The 20,081-nt window shown below is 33.2% G+C and overlaps 1 protein-coding gene across 5 annotated transcripts in view; it reads left to right on the top strand.

Moving 5' to 3' along the window:
• Positions 1 to 20,081, top strand: part of Csk (C-terminal Src kinase) — a 125,427-nt gene that overhangs the window by 59,791 nt on the left and 45,555 nt on the right. The window lies entirely within an intron of this gene.

The raw sequence follows: 20,081 nt of genomic DNA, 5'->3' as shown, positions 1-20,081 counted from the left end.
TACAAAGTGTCGTTTCAATTTACAAATGAAATTACAACTGACGATTTCGTGCGTGCCAACGGTCCAGAATATTAATTTTAAAATGACTTTAATCACGCTCGAGTCTTCTAACGCCTGCGGCATCGCGCCGCGCCGCTACGAGTTGATTAAACATTAGATATTGTTTTCAGATAATTGTGTCAATATGCAGAGAGTAGAAATACCAGTACTGTATACACTACAGCTGCAGCGTGGTTCGTCTCGCTGAACTCCGGCCCAGTAATCTAAATCGCACTGAGGCCGCTACTCGCATAAAATGCCATCTCACGGCGATTTTTTTATCGGCCTTGATTTTTATTGAATTACAGAATCAAGTTCCTCCCACCACACTGATTATAGTAAAACATCTGTGGATGTCGCCTCTCCGCGATACTAGTTGCTAGTTGTTCATTCCTCGATCCCTCACAACCGGTTTGTGGTCAATTACGAAGATTTCATCTCGCCTAATATGAATTCCTTTTCACTTTTTTGGGAATGGGATGCTTGCGTTGTCACCCGTCTCCGTAGTATAATTTTCTAAAGTATGTAAACGGTTTGGCAACACCACTTCCACGGTGTCAGAGTAAGATTTTTGAAATGAATGTAGTCTCAAAAATAGTTGTTTAAATATCGTCAATATATTTAATTTATTTAATAAATAATATTTGATTTTCTATAAATTTATAGTTATTTGAAACTCTAGGGTCACCACGTTACAGGCGTTTGCCGCATTTGACAGGAATTTTTAGGTCTGGACGATGCCGCGCGGCCGGCATTGTTCTGAGACAGGCATTTTTAATTGGGTTATCTTAGGTTTTCAAGTACCAGTAGGTTTTTAAGTTTTTGACACAATAGTAGCTACCCTCCCTCATTTCAGGAATTTTATGCACCCTGTACAGGCATCCCTTTATATTGAAATGTTAATCCTTAGCGGGTGCTTTCTTAAAACGATATTTTTACTCAATGAATTTTGATATTTATGCCTGTTTATGAGCGTCATGTAACCGATTTTTGGGTGCATTTTCGATTTGTAAATGGTATTTTTCCTGTTTAAACTGCTACTTCTTTAGTTGACCAATTTTTCTTCTTCGTCGTTTGCTCTTGGCAGAGCAGTCGTGGTCACATTGGCAGGAGGGAAGCACGTCGTTACGATCCGCCTCCATCCGCTCCTATCTTCAGCGCTTCTGGAAGCCTGAAGGGACGCCGGTCGCTTCTGTTACCAAGTCTATCCATCTGGTAGGACTTCTTCCGCGAAATCGAGTTCCCTCTACTCGTCTACTTTACTAGTCGACTAATTAGATAAGCCGATAAATGGGCAAATGGGCAAACTCTCTTGGGGGGTAAAGAAAGCGTTGCTAGCACGTAATTAGTGCGTAAATCACCTGCTAGCAACGCTTACCTTACCCCCTAAGAAGAGTTCAGAATCGTACTGTTAATCTTAGTATTAAATAGTGAAAATTTGCACAGGGATGCAAAATCTTTTTCATTAAGAATATTCTAATTACTTTATACAACATCATCATGATCATTCCCTTTCCGCACGCAATGTTGCATAGGGAACTGCATTGGTATACAAATCGCCACGTATCTTGTTATTTTTTGTTACATGAAGGTAATCTGATCAGTCTTACGTTTCAGGTACCAGTCCAGGGACTATGAACTATTCTAGTGTGGACACGCCCTTTTAAATAAATATTTCGTATCAACCATGTCGGGATCGAACGCGAGACCTCTTGCGTGGTTGGCTCACGAGCTGACCATTGCACCACAAAACCGACGACAGCTAGATACATGTTAATGTATAGCGTTTTTATATCAGTCAAATTAAAATTTAATTATTTATAATGTAACTAGGAATAGACCTGCTTCGGCGTTTTTTTTAAATCTCGAATTAAGAGGGTTTTAAATCAAGTGTCAGAAGATAAATGGTCATGTTAATTCAACAAATAGTGTACAGAATGCATACGTGCTAATTATTAATTATTCTCCAGACGGTAATCTTGTACTGAAATGGCTTTTGGTTGATTCATCCCAAGCTTTAAGCTCGTTTTAGATTTCATTCCTAATGTGTTATTTTTACGCTGTATGGCCGGCGCATCCTCGAGACTTTAAGTGACTTGAATATATAATTCGGATTTGAAATAAAATCCTAATATGTATTGGATTCTTGTATGAGCTTTAAAGCGAGAGACAAATTTGCTGACACGTGTTTGGTAAACATTGTACAATGTTTAACTTTTATTTTAAGTCAGTTTTTCATAATGATGTAGTTTGGTATTATATGGTGTAATTTTTTTTTTAGATGTATAAAGTATGTATAAATACGATATTTTTTTTAATCATTACATGCCCTAATTTTTCCTACTTCACTTTCTTTCCACATTCTATATGCATTAATTTGATGTTTGGTATAATTTTTTAATTATTTTCGTTAATAATTTGTAATTTATTGAAGACACGAGTGGATAAAGGTGTTAAATGACAAAAATAAAAAGCAGAGATTTCTGGAGTTAAAGTTTTGAACACCAGTATAATTATTGATAACATACCACCATCATTCACTGTCATAATCGGTTTTCTGTTTTTTTTTATGTTGTAGTTGGCTTTATGCGATAGGTCTGTACAAAAATTGTCATCTAGGTAAAAAGCTACATAAAAAAAAAATCGACGTGACGCCTTTATCCACTCACGCCTTCAATTATTTATTTTATGTTAAACTTTGTAAGTTTCGTTAATATTTTGAAACCTTTTAACGCGACACAATGAGGAAATTCAGTAGTTTTTAAAAATTTGTTAATAGACTTTTAAATTCAGGAGAGAACACTTTCCATTCCTCGACATAGCACATCATTTTTCAGCCATTCCTTTTCCGTCCAAGCCGCTAGACTTTGGAATGAGCTACCTCTTCATATAAAAAATGCACCTTCTCTAGCCAATTTAAAGAAACGCTTGAAACATTATTATATATCCCCAGAATCCTTAACTCCCTGAGATTTACTGCTTTTTTTTCTTTTTCTTAAATATGTATTTTTATCCTTTTTTTATTTCCTTGGTTCCTCTTTCCCTCTCCTTCCAAACACACTATCTGATCCCACATTCCTCATCACTTAACATGTATAATAACATAATGTACTTTTGTTATTTTATTAAAGTTAATATGTGCAAGCCTTATCTCTCAATTAAAAAACAGCTCTTATTTTTAATTACTACAAAACTTTGACCAATCTCTTCTTTTTGTACAATCTGTTTTTTGGTTGGTTGGAAGATATTGCTCTTAGCAATAAGTCTGCCAAAGTATTTGTTCTTTGTACTCGAAGTTTTAAATAAATAAATTAACTAACCGAAGTAAATTTTTTAAACATTTTTATGTATTGTATTATCAGCGCTTTTTATGACTTTAAAAAATTTTGAATTTCTGAAATTACTCCGCATGTGACGTCAGAGGTTCTCTTCCGCTTATTATCGGTCAGTTCTGCCGATTGGTCCGTTCACGGTGAATCTGATATCTTTCACAGCTCTCTTATCATGCATATGAACTAGTGAAGTCGTTCAAAGTAGTTCGTTTTATCAAAATATTTTTCATATTTTTTTACGTACATTTTCAAGACACTTTGCCTTACAATTTGATGCTTTAATTTTTATCGCACCCACGAAAACATTTTTGTAACCAATTTCCCTTAGGGCTGAAGTTCCTCGTTATTTGGGATTGAGATAGGTGGTGAATGATACAAATGTTATTTTTAATGTAAATATTTTATTGTCCACGTATTGATCATTATTGATTAGCGCGTTTGCCTGCCATGCAAGAGGTCTTAAGTTCGATTCCGACATGGAATATTTATTTGAAATTGTGTTTTACCTTAGAATATTTAATAGTACCTCGACTGGTATCTGAAACGTAAGGCTAATCATCTTACCTCCATGTAACAAAAATAAGATCAATTCGCAAACGCAAAATTTAGGTAAACAGTGAGATAATTTAGATAAAATTTAATAAAAATTTTATTTTCAAACTTGTGGTTTTGTGCTCACATCAGCCCAAACACTGTAACGCCGTCCGAAACGTCGGCAAAAAAATAAAAATTCACAGCTAAACAACCCAGCAAAACATCAAAGTATTGTATAACACCGTGAAAACCTACGAATTTTAATCATTTTTAATCTCCTTCCGACGAAGAGTGTATTGCAATATCATAACGTAACCTTGCTGTAGTCACATTAAAATGCATTTAAATTATGATTAGGTACAAACTCTTGCCTGCAGTACAGAAATTTGCAATTCTAATGTCCCCTGTAATAAAACAACCTTGACATTGAAAAATATAACTCCGCAAGAATATTTTGCTTCGTCATAATACCATCATTGTGGATAATATGTACTCTTATTTATCTGTTTCCCCAATTCGTTTATTTTTAAAAAGTCTTTTTTTTACACATATTCACATGACGCTCAGGGCACTGATTGCAGCTCAAGAAGCACAAAATGATGATTAGTCTTATGCTTCCGATACCAGTCCAGAAAAAGTATGAAATGTGATGGATAAAAAATACCCTTCGATAAATAGTGTATGTCAATTTTGTCAGGAATCGAACCCAGAAGCTCGTGCTTGCTAGCTAAATATGCTGACGTCTACATCCAGAAGAGCAAATGTTTGATGACTGAGGTAGTAACCTCGAAACCGGTCGATGTATAACTAAAAACTTTATACACATTTATAAACAAATAAGTGTATCTTATAACGAATTGTGGTCCCGTAGTGTTCTCGCGGAATTAGGATCAGGGCCGCGATTACAAACGCTATCTTCATCGGTACATATCGAGACGGTATAATGTACAATCGATCTATAATTGAACATGTTTTGAAAAAAAAAGTGTATATGTTATATTTTTCACTTAGAAAATTTAATTAACTTTGTAGATACAATTGAAAATAAATGTTCCCAATGTAATACGAGCCCAGGAGGTCTGAAGTTCGAACGCCGGTCTATCACAATTATTTGTATTTCATTTTCTAACACTGTTATGTAAGACTTAAATAAAATCCCAAAACGTAAATATTTAAATAAGTACCTATCATAAGTACGCAAATATTGATTTTTTAAATTAAAAAACATATTGTTGATGTTTTGTGCTGAAATTCCGTACCTACTTAATCATTTTTATACAATGTATCCACTAAACTGTGCTGTGTTCTTTTTAGTTTTTCTGTTTTTAAGGAACAGCTTTTTATCGAAACAGGCACTATTTATGAAAATGTCTGCATAGTCGAAAGTTCTCGATGATCTATAAAGAAAAATAATATACTAAATTGAGAAGTTTGATGAAAACACTGTGTCAACATTCTAAATAGGTTATGAATTTTCACAAAATAATTTTGAAAAGCGTATACGAGTATTTAATAAAAAATGTTATTATTATGAAGACGGTTTTTTTGATGCGGAAAAAATTGACGCGGATGATTTGGCAAATCACCTTCACGCCATTTATCCTCGTCGGTGACGTCAAATTTCAAGTCTCGGTGGGATGCGTTTCGTTCCGACAATAATGAATAATCGGACTCCTCCAATTAATGCAGTACCTATTACCACCGATACAGGCCGGTACGCGGTACGCGGTGCGCGCCCTGACCCGGTAATGAAGAGCAATTAGCGACGAAAGCTGTCGATTGGACGATAATTAATTAAATAAGCGTACCAGGGTTGCCGATTCTGCAAAAAATACTAAAATTCCACCATACTTCATTAAATAGATTTTTTACCGAAAACTAGTTACATCAGAACCAGACCAAATATCCATCGTTTTCGGTGGTAGTGTAAAACACATTGCACACGTCTTTATTTTAAGTGCGCAAATAAAAATTACGTATTATTATTAAAGATTGAAATTTATTATAACAAAGAGGGAAACATTTTAGAGCACGGAATATGGAAGTCTAGACATTTACGGGGTATATGACATTATTATTTAATTGTATTTAAAACGTTCATGCAAAGTACCTGCTTGGCTGGTTTATATAGAAATTTCTTCTTATCAAATAAAATAACAATAAACGTGAAAAGCATTTATAGTCACACAACGAATAAATATAACGTGTGTATCGTAATAAACGATGATAAATGGTATAAATAATATTTTATCTAGGACTTCAAGCTGGATCTTTTCGATTAGCTACTGCCTATTTTATATTACATCATTATGCCATGCGCCATATACCTATTTAATTAATCAAACTTTTTTTTTTAATGATTCACATCTCAGTAAATGTAATTGTACTCCTGCGAGATATTTTAAATTATATTTTGTCATAAGTTCTTATACTTTGAAGGTTCATTAGAACTTTCTATATATTTTGAATTTTTCTGTATACACTAACACAAAAACTACCAAGAATAGACAAATAAATTACTATTTGCCTTTTTATTAAATTCTATTGCTAAAAATATTAGATTTTTCTCAGAAAATGTATGTAAATGTTGTAAAAATATCGAATGCTTTCAAAACAATAAATATTTTCAACCATTTAATATTTACCTAATCCGTAAAAATTATCGTTTGTTTATAAAATAGTGAAAAGTTTTTTATCGTATTCTCGCAACAATTCTTACATTTCTCGTAAAGTATGGACAAAATCTTTATTCTTACTTTTTCTGAAACCACCCGAGTATTCTATTGACTAAGTTATTTATGTTCATCTTTTTACGAACGATAAAATGAAATGTATTGTTTTTTTTGTGTATTTGCTAGAAAACATCAAAATATTATTCATAGTCTCTGAAATTCACAATTGTTATGTGTCCGTTTAGGATATTATTGAATTTTCTCGCATCTCGTTTTCAGGATAAGGACTTTTAGTGATTTATGTAGTTAGTTTATCTTTAGAGAATGTTTTTATTTGATTCAGTCAGTATATCTATTGTAACAAACAGCGTTATGTAAAAGTTGTAAAGGTATATAATATGTTATCATTATATTTTTCCTCTCTTCAATTTCCCCCTTTTAATTTTCTCCGTTCCTCCCAGTAGCTGGGGTTCATTCCATTAATTGGCTCTTCGGTTCAATCATTTCAGAACGAGTTATGTTTTTCATTGCAGTCCGTTCCTTTTTAAGTTCATGAAAATGGGTTTAGGTGTTATGAACTTTGAAAACGTTCATATAAATTGAAATGGTACATAGTTAATTGATTCGTTTATTTTTTCCCGTGTTAGCAGTCGAGCAGCTTCGAGTTCCGATTATTGACGAACCTTTGTTTTCCAAAAACTCCTTTATTCGCGAACCTCTGACTTAAAAATTAAATCATAATATTTTATTTTGTGCCTAAACATTCCGTCCTCCCTGTTTTCGGAGCGATTTATATGGTCACTAAAATTTCTTTTTTTTCCTTCCGTATATTTGCATACTTTTCTGTACGTTATATTTGTTTATTAATAAATCAAATACTTAAATTTAAACCTTGAGCACCTTTGATCCTGTATCATCAAATACTATTTTATGAAGATTTTAGATTTTTAAAAATAAATAATTGTTTTAATATTTTGTTTACCTAAACAATCAATAAATAAATCTGTAAACTAATAAGTGTAAAATTTCATTCCACAAAGTGAAACATATTTTTGATATTAAACTTATTTTTATATCCTTGTCTGAATGTTTAAATTTGTTATAATAAAAATGGTGGGTATACGTGTTCTGAAGTTATAAAAATACTGAATAATTTTGTATTTTTGCCCGATCACGTAGTTTATTATACGCTACGCCTGTATTATTTAAGTAATATTCTGTATTTATACTATCTAGTGTATATAGGTACTACAAATTGAAAAAAAAAACTGTTTTATGTGTGCGTTGTGGAATCATTAAATAAAAATAAAAATATGCAATACTAAACGTGTTCATGCTGTCAAATTTACAAGTAATCGCAGGTTTTCACGTTGGGATAAAAGCTTAATCATGAATAATTTCTTTTGAATAAACTTAGTTACAACTTGTTTTTCTCCAATTTCCTGTTAAGTGCTTGTTACTTTTATCACTCAATCGTATAAATTTCCATAACACATGTGTTTGAATTTTGAAAGTGATTGTGAGCGAGAGATGTTCTGACGACGCGCGATGTTGTGATGTTAATTTTCTGTTAGGAATTATTGTAGATACCGCTGGCACAACCTCGATTTCCTCTGTATTTGAGCAGCTGAAAAACTTGTGCATTCAATTACATCTTTTCGTTACCGGATTCGCTCAAATATAATTGATTCAGTACTAATTTGAAGTTTCCTGTAAATTATAGGATTTAAATACTTTATAATTAGCGATCTTTTAATAATTTAAAATATGCAGGCACAATATGTAAATTTTATGTATTTTGTAGATATACTTTACACCGCATAATATTAAGTATTTACTAGGGTGTATACGTTAGTTTGAGAATGAAAAAGATAATTATTTTCCATAATATAGATTTTTTTTTAAATGTTACTTATGAGGATGTTTATTTGTTTTATAATGCTGTAATTGTTTTCAGACAACTGGACATACACAAGATATTATATAATGTTGCTAGACCAATTTTAATACATATTTTAATCGATATTGGTACGAGAAGCAAACTGAAATTTTCTAATTTACATACCGAAATGGAAAATTTCATTAGAAAATCGAAATTAGTAGTGTAAGGATTTTTTTTTTTTTGTCAAAAATGTTTTTTTTTTAATTTCGGGATATAAAATTCTAGTTGGCTATGTCGAAAACCATCGGTTCCTACCGTCTGCGTCTCTTTGAAATCGAGTTTTAGTTTGTTAGTTTGACTACTATTTTTTCACAATAACATTTCGTAAATATTTTCGTTGCAACGTGATATGCGCGCTTTTATCGGTATTTTTAAATACATAATATTTATATCTGTCTGTTTGTCAGTCTTTGAGTGACTGCTAACCCACTATGTATTCTGCACGAAAACACAGCCTAATCGTCTTAATTCAACGGTCCGCAAGCAAAGGTTCGTGAGCTTGCGACTTTTGAAAATAAAAATAATTTTATAGCAGAAAAAACGAGCGTCTACTTGAGAAAAACTAAAGGGTACATGCTTATGCTGTAGTTAGGCCGATATTACAAAATATCAGTGTAATGGCCAAATTCATTTAGCATAAATTAAATGTTAAAAAAGGACCATATTTCATGCTTATGTTAGATACCTAGATAGTTTACAATGAGTCGCTGAAACGTGATGTTGCATTTTGGCTTATTATTATAATTTTATTCATCACTATGCTTAATCGGACCTAATGGTGCATAGGCCGCTGCATAGGTACACAAATCGCAGAGTATTTCGAGATTTTTTTGGTTACACGAAGGCCAGATAATCAGTCTCACACTTCACGTGCCAGTCTCCGTGCGGTGTGAGCGCCCATTTAAAAATAAATATAATATGTCAAACCTTCTCGGAAATCGAACCCGACACCTCACTCATGGTAGGCAAAATCGCAGACCAGTACCTAGAGGCGCACAATTTTTTACTTTGATAAATTCAGCCTGCATAATCAAAAATATTCGACGCTATTATCCTAATTTTTTAAAAATGATTGTCGCCAAATCAGTTGAAATATTTTGAGATCATTTGATTTTTTCGAATTCCTCCTTTTTAAAGTTCCGATGCATTAGGGCTTTTAGTACAAAACACATAAGTATATGTTTGAACGTTGTTTAAAATAATATAACAAATAATGTAAAATTACTAAAATAGTTTTTATATGCCTACCGGTTTCAGAGCATAACTTACACTAAATATTAAAAATAGTTAGCACCTAAAATACATCTGCTAACACGTGATCAGTGTTTCACGTCCAGGCAGCACTCTCAGAAAAGGTATAAGTGGAACATAGAAAATGACAAAGTTAGTGGTTTAAATATTTATTTTATTTTCAGTTAGTCGTAAATAACCGCGCTAGAAAATGAGATACTGGAAAAGTTTAAAAATCTCTGCTCTAATTCATATAATACCCACTGTTATGTACAAATACATGGTTCCGTATTTTCTTTTAAGGCGCATGTTGAGTTTATTCTGACATGCAAAAACAAACGTATATTACTCAACTGTCGTATCGTTCGGATATCGGTGGATCCGCTAAAATAACTTTCACTGGTTGCTTCCTTGATGCGTTCTTTGCCTGTATATTCTAGTACCACCTCCACACGGCACGTTATACGGTACACGGCACTCACAATACGTACAAAACAGTACTCGGTAATAATATAATTGGTATGACGTGCAGCGACGCGTTACCGCCAGCCCGGCCGGGATCACAGATCAGATACTACGATGTCAACAATATTTAAGTTATATCCAAAAATATATACTGGATTCACCCTCTAAGCAGTTGTTCAAGATTGATAGATATTCCAACAGATATGGAGAAACCCACGGAATAGATAGTCTGAATAGATAATAAGACTATATTATCTGTGGAGAAACCCATAACTCTTGTGTGGCTATGATCTCTCAAAAGTCTACATAGAATACAAGACGTTGTAGCTACTTATTTATTTTTAATTGTGAATTGGTATTTTTCTGTAACAGGCCTCATTTGTATGATTAGTTTTATAAATACACATACACATACACAGGATGGCCGGAGAAGTGACGTCCAAAGGTAAAATGTAAGTGCCTCACGTTGAGGGGTATTCGTATCACCCCCATGTGTGTTCCTCGGTTTTTTTAACGACTTTTTGAAAATTTTTGACCGGATCGGTTTTTAATTTCTGGAAGGTTTTTTCAGGATTTTTTTTGTAATTAATTTTTTTTAAATTGTAAAATTTTCACGCATAAATTAATCAGATTCGTAACATTAATGGAAGCTACAAAAGTTTTGACCTAAAATACAGTATTAAGTTCGAGCTAGTCAGACTTTAACTTTCAACTTGAAATTTAAAAAAGCAATTCCTTAGTTTCTGAGTAATTCTAAAAACTGCGCTAGACTCTAAGCTTTCGTAATAATACAAAGTATTACTTAATAGGCTATTATTCGCTGAAAAACCAGGGTTCAAAGATACTGAGGTGTAAAATTCCTCACTCGTTCTTACCTTGTGTTTACTGCTACTCGTGTCGCCATTTTATATCTAACAGCTATTTCTTGTTAGTTTACACACTTTCTATCATATTATCCTTAGGAATTTTCTACCTCAGTACAATTAGAAATAACAATTTAAAAAGAATGAGTTACAAAAAACATCTGAAAAAACCTTCCAGAAATTAAAAAAAAAAATCCGATCAGGGGTGCCATTCTGAACCGCTCTCGCGGCCCTAGAAAACACTTCACTTTACGTATTTACATACACAATTGAGTATGTAAATACACGAGATAAATGGTTTTTCTAAGGCCGCGAGAGCGTTTGGAATACCAGCCCTGGTCGAAAATTTTCAAAAACCCATTGAAAAAATCATAACTCAAAAACTACGCAAAATCGCGGAACATGCATGGGGGTGATTCGGATACCCCTCAATATGAGGCACCTACATTATACCTTTGAACGTCACTTCTCCGGCCACCTGTGTATGTATATGTAATTTTTTTTTTGTTTTTTAATACCTGTATTTCAAAATATCTCGTTTTCTGCTTTATGTACTCGTAACACGACGCGACGTTACAGCGCCGTTCGCAAAGGTTTTTTTAGCACACTCTTTTGAGAGTTGAAGAAGGGAACTTGGAAGTCTGGAGATTATGATCTGCCATTGACTGCCTGAGGTGACTTTCCACGCTGTATAACCTACTTTGCCTACGTTTGAGCATCCATTTTTCTGTAATTTCTCCACCTGTTTTTTAAAACATTTTTTGTTATTATTTTCACTTTCATAGTTTGTTAGTGAATATTCTTGGTGAAAGTTTATTATAATTTATAATACAAAAAACCAGTTATAGTTTAATAAAACAAAACTTCACTAATGAGCAGACACCCGGGAGGAAAGAGATTAGTTGGAAGACCCAGGCTGAGATGGAAGGATGAAGTGAGAAAGGATGCAGCGCAGTTTCTCCAGGTGGCAAATTGGAAGACGGCGGCTGAGGAACGACAGAGTTGGAGGCGAAAGTTGCAGGAGGCCAAGGCTCGATATGGGCTGTAACGCCACCGGAGAGAGAGAAAACAAAACTTCGACGTTTTGTTACTTTTATAATAAAAACTATAATATGTACATTCTAACTGCGTGATGTCATTGGAAACGGACCAAATTTGAACGACCGTATTTTAAAAATTAATAAAATTGGTAATAATGTTTAGCTAAAAGCCCAATTTTGGGGACAGATCATGCCTTTACCCCATGTGTAATATTTAACTTCATTTGAAAAAAAATTACATTGGAAAATTCGACTGATCGTATGGATTTTAATCACTGTAATGACTTTATTCTTTTTTGCTTAATTATGATTATACACCTTTTACGTTTTTGAATACCAAACGAAATGCGTAATTGTTTGTATAAACCACATCAATTTTAAGTTTCGAGGTGACTGCCTCATCGTCATGACTTATAAATTGTTTGCACAAATTCATAAACATATAAGTGTAAAATGTTTTTGTTGTTAAAAAAAACTGTTTCAGAAAAAATATAGGTATGTAAAAAAGTCAATTGTAAAACACCTGGTTTTATACGCGAACCAAATGTAGATGGGTACGTATTGGGAAAATTGACGTATTTAAGTAATTATTACAAACAAATGATAATCCAAATTTTCTAATCTTTCTTCAAAAGTGTTTGTAAACAGCTCTTTAATACCGCTAAGCAATAAAACCATACAAAATATAGGTTCACTATTATATTTTGTGACTTGATTAAAATTTATGTAATGCTACAAAATAAATTCCCTTATCAATCTCACTGTATAGTGAACTTTATAATGAAAATACTAAAACAGTAATGGAATTTCCCTCTACCGTCTCTTGTTAGCTATAAAATATGTTAGCAGTAACTTGTCTAGGGCAGGCAATTTATCATCGGATCTCAGATTACGCGAGAAAGTATTTTAACATAAATTATATTCCGATTTTTCTCTTCATCTATTTTGGTCGTGAAATAATTATATTTCGAACAAGTTCAGCGAATGAATAATTCATATTAAATATATTATAAATCCCGCTTTGAGCGTTACGGCAGTCTGGCAAACACTAAATATGAGTAAATAGTCAAACATGAACTAATTCTTCGCGAGTCCAAAGATCCATCATCTCCATACAAACATTGCCTTTGTCTTGTTGGCCGATATTTGACCAAGTTGTATGTAATTTGAATACTCATTAGCATTTGGCCTTTAGAACGTCATTATTAGCATATTAATATTTCAGATGTTTTTATTAAACGCGTAGATTGGAATTATATTTGGATAATAATCATCATTTCACTATTTGCACTCAGTGGTTGGGATCATTTTTGTTACATGGATGATAAGGTGATAAGTTTAACGCTTCAGGTGCTAGCAGGGACAGTGAAATATTGCATAGTAGAACCACCTTAACAACATATTTCACGCTGATCCGCTACGCGCTACACTACGAAGCAGACCTATCTCCACTCGATTTCTTTTTTTAAGATTTTTACCCAACAGTAGCAATCGAGTCGAAAACACTCGTCCGGCATTCTGGTTTTATTTCACATTCAAAATTATATTCTTCACCTACCCGTGCACTGAAAATATTTTTCAATTACCTAATAACTCGTGCTCAAATAGTCAGCTCGTTTACCTACCATGTCGTAGGTCTCCGGCTCAATGCCCGACATGTTTAAAAATAATGTGTTTACAAAAAAATTCCTCGGAATCGAAGGCACGCTATTCGTCAGCAGGTTTTTATATCAGATATTTATCCGACATAAATTGATCATTTTAATAAAATACAATTTATTTAAATTATCTTAAATACAAAAAAAACAATAACTACCATTTTAGTAAATATTTCACTCTTCTTTCTTGACATATAATTTTTATTTAAAAAGGAAGACTGGCACTCGAAGTGAAAGTCTAATCATCTTAATTTTATGTAACGAAAATGATTAAGATACGCTGTGGTTAGTTTACCAAACCCAGTGCCCTGTGCACCATTACGAGCGCAAAGGTAATTATGAATAGATACCCATGTAGCAAGTTAATTTATTTTAAACTATTTTTTTTTTTCCTTACAAATATAAAAAACATCAAGCATCATCCCATCTCAAGCATTAATTATTGTTATTAATTAGGTTCTCGGTAAATTTATTAAAAAAGACAAATTAAGCAGATCAATGTTTTTCAACCTGTGGGTTGCCATTTCTAGAGAGGTCGCAAAGCCTTCCGGGGGGTCGCGGCCACAAGCAAAAAGAAAGTAAAAAGCCAGGGTTTTGGGTCCTACAATACAATAATTATATCAGTTTGTTGTATATATTTTCACACTAGTTGAATCGTGGCTTTATTTTTAAGAGCCAAAATAACCAGATTATTTTCTAATTCGAGTGTATTTCTCTTTTTAGTTTTTATGTCTATCATTGAAGAGGACCTTACTTTACAAAAGTAGGATGTGGCGAATGGTAATAATAATTTATTTTATAACATCCCTTGCTATCTCTGGATATTCTTATGTTATCTTCATCCAGAAGACGTCCATTTTCTGTGAATTTATTCCATAAATCATGCCGTCAGACCGCTGCGCCCGATTTTACTTTGTTCACGATTCCTCGATTAATAATAATACGTTCTTAATACAAAGACACTACAATACGCCGTCGTTGAGATCATTGCGACACAAGTGAGGAGTATATAAAAATTAAGGTCCTAGGGGGCAGTCATTTTTTTTACTCGTGAAGGTTTGGGTATTCAAAAAGAATTAAAAACAGTGAAATAAATGGTCAAACAGGGCCGCAATTACTATCGGAAGTTAAGGACGCCATACCTATACATACCTACCGACTCTCTTTATTAAAGTTTTGGGTAGGCACATTGATATGTACCAAGGGGACGCGTACGCCATGGCGGTTTTTTCGTGAGCTTGATATTTAATTCGAAACTTAAAGAAATTAAAAGAAAAATTACTAATTTTGTCGTCAAAGCGTGCAAAAACTGTTCGGATAAAAGGAAAAAGCCGTTTCATTGATAAGTGGGTACCTAGGTAGTTGTTTATGGTTGAATTCCAAACATTAAATAATTCATTTTCAAATATATAACTCTTTTTGCAAATTAACGAATCACAACAGGGATGGAGAATACCTTAAATAAGAGAATATGGAAGTCAAGGCATTTACAGGGCTTATGACCTGTCATTGGCTGGTTTAAGTGGTCACTTAACACACTGTGTAATATTCACCATTTTGCCTATGTTTGAACATCCATATTTCTTCAATTCTTCCATTTGTTGATTTTAGTGAATTTAAAGAACTAAAACCGTTACTGTTTTGAAGAGATTCATCTGACTGAATTATTTCACATACTAGGCAACGCCTGAAAACAATTTTTCAATTTTTAAACTTCTTCTTGGACCAGTTGTTTTGTTAATCTTAATGATTCCCGAGGGGGTGAAATCCAGTCTTTTTGCAAATGTGAAACTCTGCTTTTCTTCCATAAGGGGTGCACTTTAAGTAGGAATGCGATTTTCAAAAATGTATTAAATGTCAGTTAATATTATTTTATCATTACTGAAAATCCATTAAAAAGAAATAAATGGGTATAAATTATAAAGGGTGTTAGGAAAGAATCTATACATATCCATACAAAGCGAATACTGTTTGTAAACATTTATAAACAAACTTTTCTTACACACAAAAAAACAACATCCTTCCATTTTTTTGAGTAATATGCATTCTCGTCGAATGCAACCCTGGTAGGTCAATGAATAAAACATTTATGCCCCTAATTTTTTTTACAGATTAGATTGATGATTTTAATATCTACGAACACGCGCAGCGCAAAGATCTACATTTAGCTGAAAACCTCCCGTAAATCGATTAAGCCGTTTAGGAGGAGTTCAGTGACATCACACGTACGAATTATATATAAAGATGGCACATAAAAATAATTGATTCTTTTAAATCTTAATCGATTCAGAATCGCAAGGAATATTTTTGAATGAGCAATTGAATGAAGTTATTTTTATATCGATATCATGATTAATTCATAGATGCGCTTAGGTTTAAATATGTATATATCGGGTACACTGTTGGATGCAATTCATAATATATGGCAGTAATCAGAGGCAATCGCGGTATTTATTTATTTATTTATTATTTATTTATTTATTTATTTATTTACGGACAAAGTCCATTATAAACATTACAATTAAAAGAAATTTTTACAAAGGAATAAAAAAATATAAGGAACAGAAATAAGCAGCAAAGACAGATGATAGATTTTTTAGATTAAGTAAAAAGCATAGGCTAACTATACAGATTCTTTAGCTGATTTGTAAAGAAAGACATCCTTACACCATAATAATCAAGATCTTGATGATCGTTCACCCGCCTGATCATTCTGGGCAAAGGCGACTGTGCACCATAATTGGTCCTGTAGTGACCGAGGAAAAGCATTTCATTATTTCTTAGTCTACGGGTGGGAACGTTAAAAAGAATCTTTTGCAAAATTTCAGGGGCATCAATGAGACAGTTCATAATTTTATACATGCAGATTATATCTGCAATGCATCTGCGTTTTTCAAGACTTGATATGCTTAAAAACCTCTCCATATCAGAATATGAATAGTCTCCTCTTTCCAATCCCATCTTCCATGCAATTTTTCTTATAAAACGATGTTGAACTGATTCAAGGCGCTTGATATGAACAGCATAATGAGGGGACCAGATTACAGATGCATATTCAAGAATAGGGCGAACTAAAGAGCAATAAAGTGTTTTAAGTGTAAGCATACTTTGGAAATCAGACGTAGTTCTATTAATAAAGCCTAAAATTTTTAAGGATCTGTTTACTATATTATCAAAGTGTTCCAGAAAAGTTAGTTTATTATCTAGGATCACTCCAAGATCTCTTATAGAGGTGACAATCGAAAGAACTTGGCCATTAAGTTTATAATCAAAAATAAAAGGATGTTTACATTTATGGTATGAAATAATTTTGCATTTATCGATGTTAAGTTCCATGTTATTAGTTTTGCACCAAGTATGAAATGCATTTATGTCTTCTTGGAGTCTGACACAGTCATCAATATTTTTAATTAGCTTAAGTATCTTGTTATCGTCAGCAAAAAGCCAGAATTTTGTAAAAGAAAAAACATTAGCAGCATCATTAACAAACAGATTAAATAGAAGAGGGGCCAAGTGGGCACCCTGTGGTACACCAGAAGTTACTAGGTAGCTATTTGATATGAAGTTATTGATTTTTACACTTTGTTTTCTATGTGAGAGGTAGGATTTTAAAAACGATAAAAAGGGATCTCTAATGCCTACAGCACGAAGTTTAGCACATAAAATGTTGTGATCAACTTTGTCAAAGGCCTTGGAGAAGTCTGTATACAGTACATCAGCTTGAAGATTATTCTCGAACGCTGTAAAAATAGTATCAGTAAAAGAAAGCAAATTGGTCGTCGTTGATTTGGCTGTCCTAAATCCATGCTGCTCCTCAATCAGCACATTTTTAAATATAGGTGTTATTTTTTTGTAATAATTGATTCGAATAGTTTAGGTACAGGAGATATCATTGAAATGGGTCTATAGTTACGTTAGATTTATCACCAGATTTGAATATCGGTCTTATTATAGAAATTTTCCAAATATCAGGAAATACACTCGTTGTTAAAGACATATTAAACAGTAAAGACAGAGGCTTGGCAAGACTAGATTTACAATTTGATAGTAGTATTTCAGGAATACCATCTGGACCAATACATTTACCATTACCAAGTTTACTTAGAGCGATTCTGACATCCTCAGCTGACACTTCACAATTATTCAGGTCTACAGTATTAGTATAGCTAAATAAGGAATTAACATTGGAAGAATTATTAACATATACTGAAGAAAAATGCGTTGCAAAAAGATTAGCTATGTCGGTACCATTAGATGCGTGTTTATCTTTAAGAAACATACTTATTGGCAGATCGTTATTGAAACGCTTATTAGAAACAAAACTCCAAAACTTTTTGGGATTTATGGACAACATTGTTTCAGTTTCATTGATGTATGATCTATAACAATTGGATGATTCAGACTTCGCAAGTTCTCTTAGTTGAGAAAATTGTTGATAAAATTTGAGATTCCCAGTTTGTTTATAAAGTTTGTGGATCCTTTTCTTTTTCAAAATCAGAGTCTTTAAATCAGAGCTAAACCATTTTGGAAACTTAGGTTGAATAAAATTTCCTTTTGGGATAAATTGTTCCATCCCAATTGCGACTTTATCATTAAATAAGATGACTGCATCATTTATATGAGAATTGCTTAGAATACTGTTCCAATCAATTTCTGAAAGATATTGACTGAGGCCAGCATAATCACCATCTTTAAATTTAAGATATAATGAGTCATTAGGTTTGAGTAAGTTATTAGAAAATGAATGGCAAATATCTCCAGAAAGTGGAGGGTGATGTTTATCGACTGGTAATAATGGATCAATGGATTCAATGACAGTAGAATTAGAATTATTGCTAAAGATTAGATCAAGGCAATAGTTTGAGCAGTTAAGTATAGAATTCAATTGGAACATGTTTAAATATGAGAAAATGTTAACAATTAGAGAAGCATTTACAGATATGGGGTTTGCCACATTAACGCCTTCATTGTCGTTGATCCAAGTTACTTTAGGCAAGTTATAGTCTCCGCAGATGAAAATAGAGTTAGAAACTACCGATACTTTTTCCACCATGTCAGAATGGGATTTGTAAATATCAATTGACGATGTCGGAGGAATGTAGACACACCCAATTACAAGTTTTTTGTGACCAATTCTAACACACAAATATATTTGATCAGCTACACAGTTTGATGAATCAATTACATTACAAGATATTCTTTTGCTGACACAAATCATAACACCTCCTCCTCTCGTCTTGCCATAAGTTGTAGAACGATCGCATCTAAAAATATTGTAGTCAGTCAGCCCAAGTTCAGAAGATTCGATACTATCATTTAGCCATGTTTCGGTGAGAAAAATGATGTCATAGTGGCAGATAGCAATATTGCACATGAGAGAATTTAATTTAGTATTTACACCTCGTACATTTTGGTAGTAGTATGAAAATGAGTTAGAGGTTGCAACTGGACGATTTAGTTTTTGGCTAAAAAATCGATCTTTGATAATTCCTTGGCTTCGGAAGCTTTTCTCGCTGGACAATCAGAAGACCCTGTTGGATGTGTGGCAGGTTTTCGGAAGAATGTACAAGTGGCGCACACTGGAGGCTTGTCTAGCTTCGAGCACGAATTTTTATTGTGTCCGGTTTTAGCACAATGGGAGCAAGTAGGAGCATCTGATGGGCATTTAGTGGCTATATGGCCATAAAGTTGGCAGTGGGCACATTTAAGATTGTCGATCCAGTCGCGCACCTTGTGGATGTCCCAGTTATAAGCTAGTCTCGCCGAGGTTATTAGTGAGTGTCGGACTGCAGAGGGCACTCTGACAACATGTATGCAGTTACCAGAACGTGGACCAGATTTGTGTGAAAATTTAATTTGGTCCATAAGCGAATCAAGCGGTAAGCCTGTGTCATCTTTAGTTTGGTTATGTATTGCAGTGACGATTTCTTCAAGGGGAAAATTAATTAAATTAATTAAATTAATTTATAGTAGATTAATAGTCCCTATCAAGTTACAATAATATTACCTGTGCTGTATGTAGCTTAACACATGTCTGTATGTAGTTTATTTATATTTGCGCAATACCTTGTGCAAACTATTATAATGTTTTATGCATGAATTGGCGTTCTTTTGAAAAAACCGTCGAGATTATGCGTGATATGTGATATCTCTCCACCAGAGTCAAATGAGAAAATAACGCCTTCGGTATATAATTATTTTGTATATTTTCCATTTGATTTAATAGTGAACTGAATGGAAAAAAAATTAACGCTCCGTAAATATGAAAAAAAGTTAAATCACAAAAAAATAAATTATCCTTTTAAA

Source organism: Micrasema longulum, unplaced genomic scaffold (assembly GCF_059751315.1).
Source record: "Micrasema longulum isolate JH-2025_06_02 unplaced genomic scaffold, ASM5975131v1 h1tg000402l, whole genome shotgun sequence".
NCBI classification, from domain to species: Eukaryota; Metazoa; Arthropoda; class Insecta; order Trichoptera; family Brachycentridae; genus Micrasema; species Micrasema longulum.
This window is presented reverse-complemented; position numbering and strand designations above follow the sequence as displayed.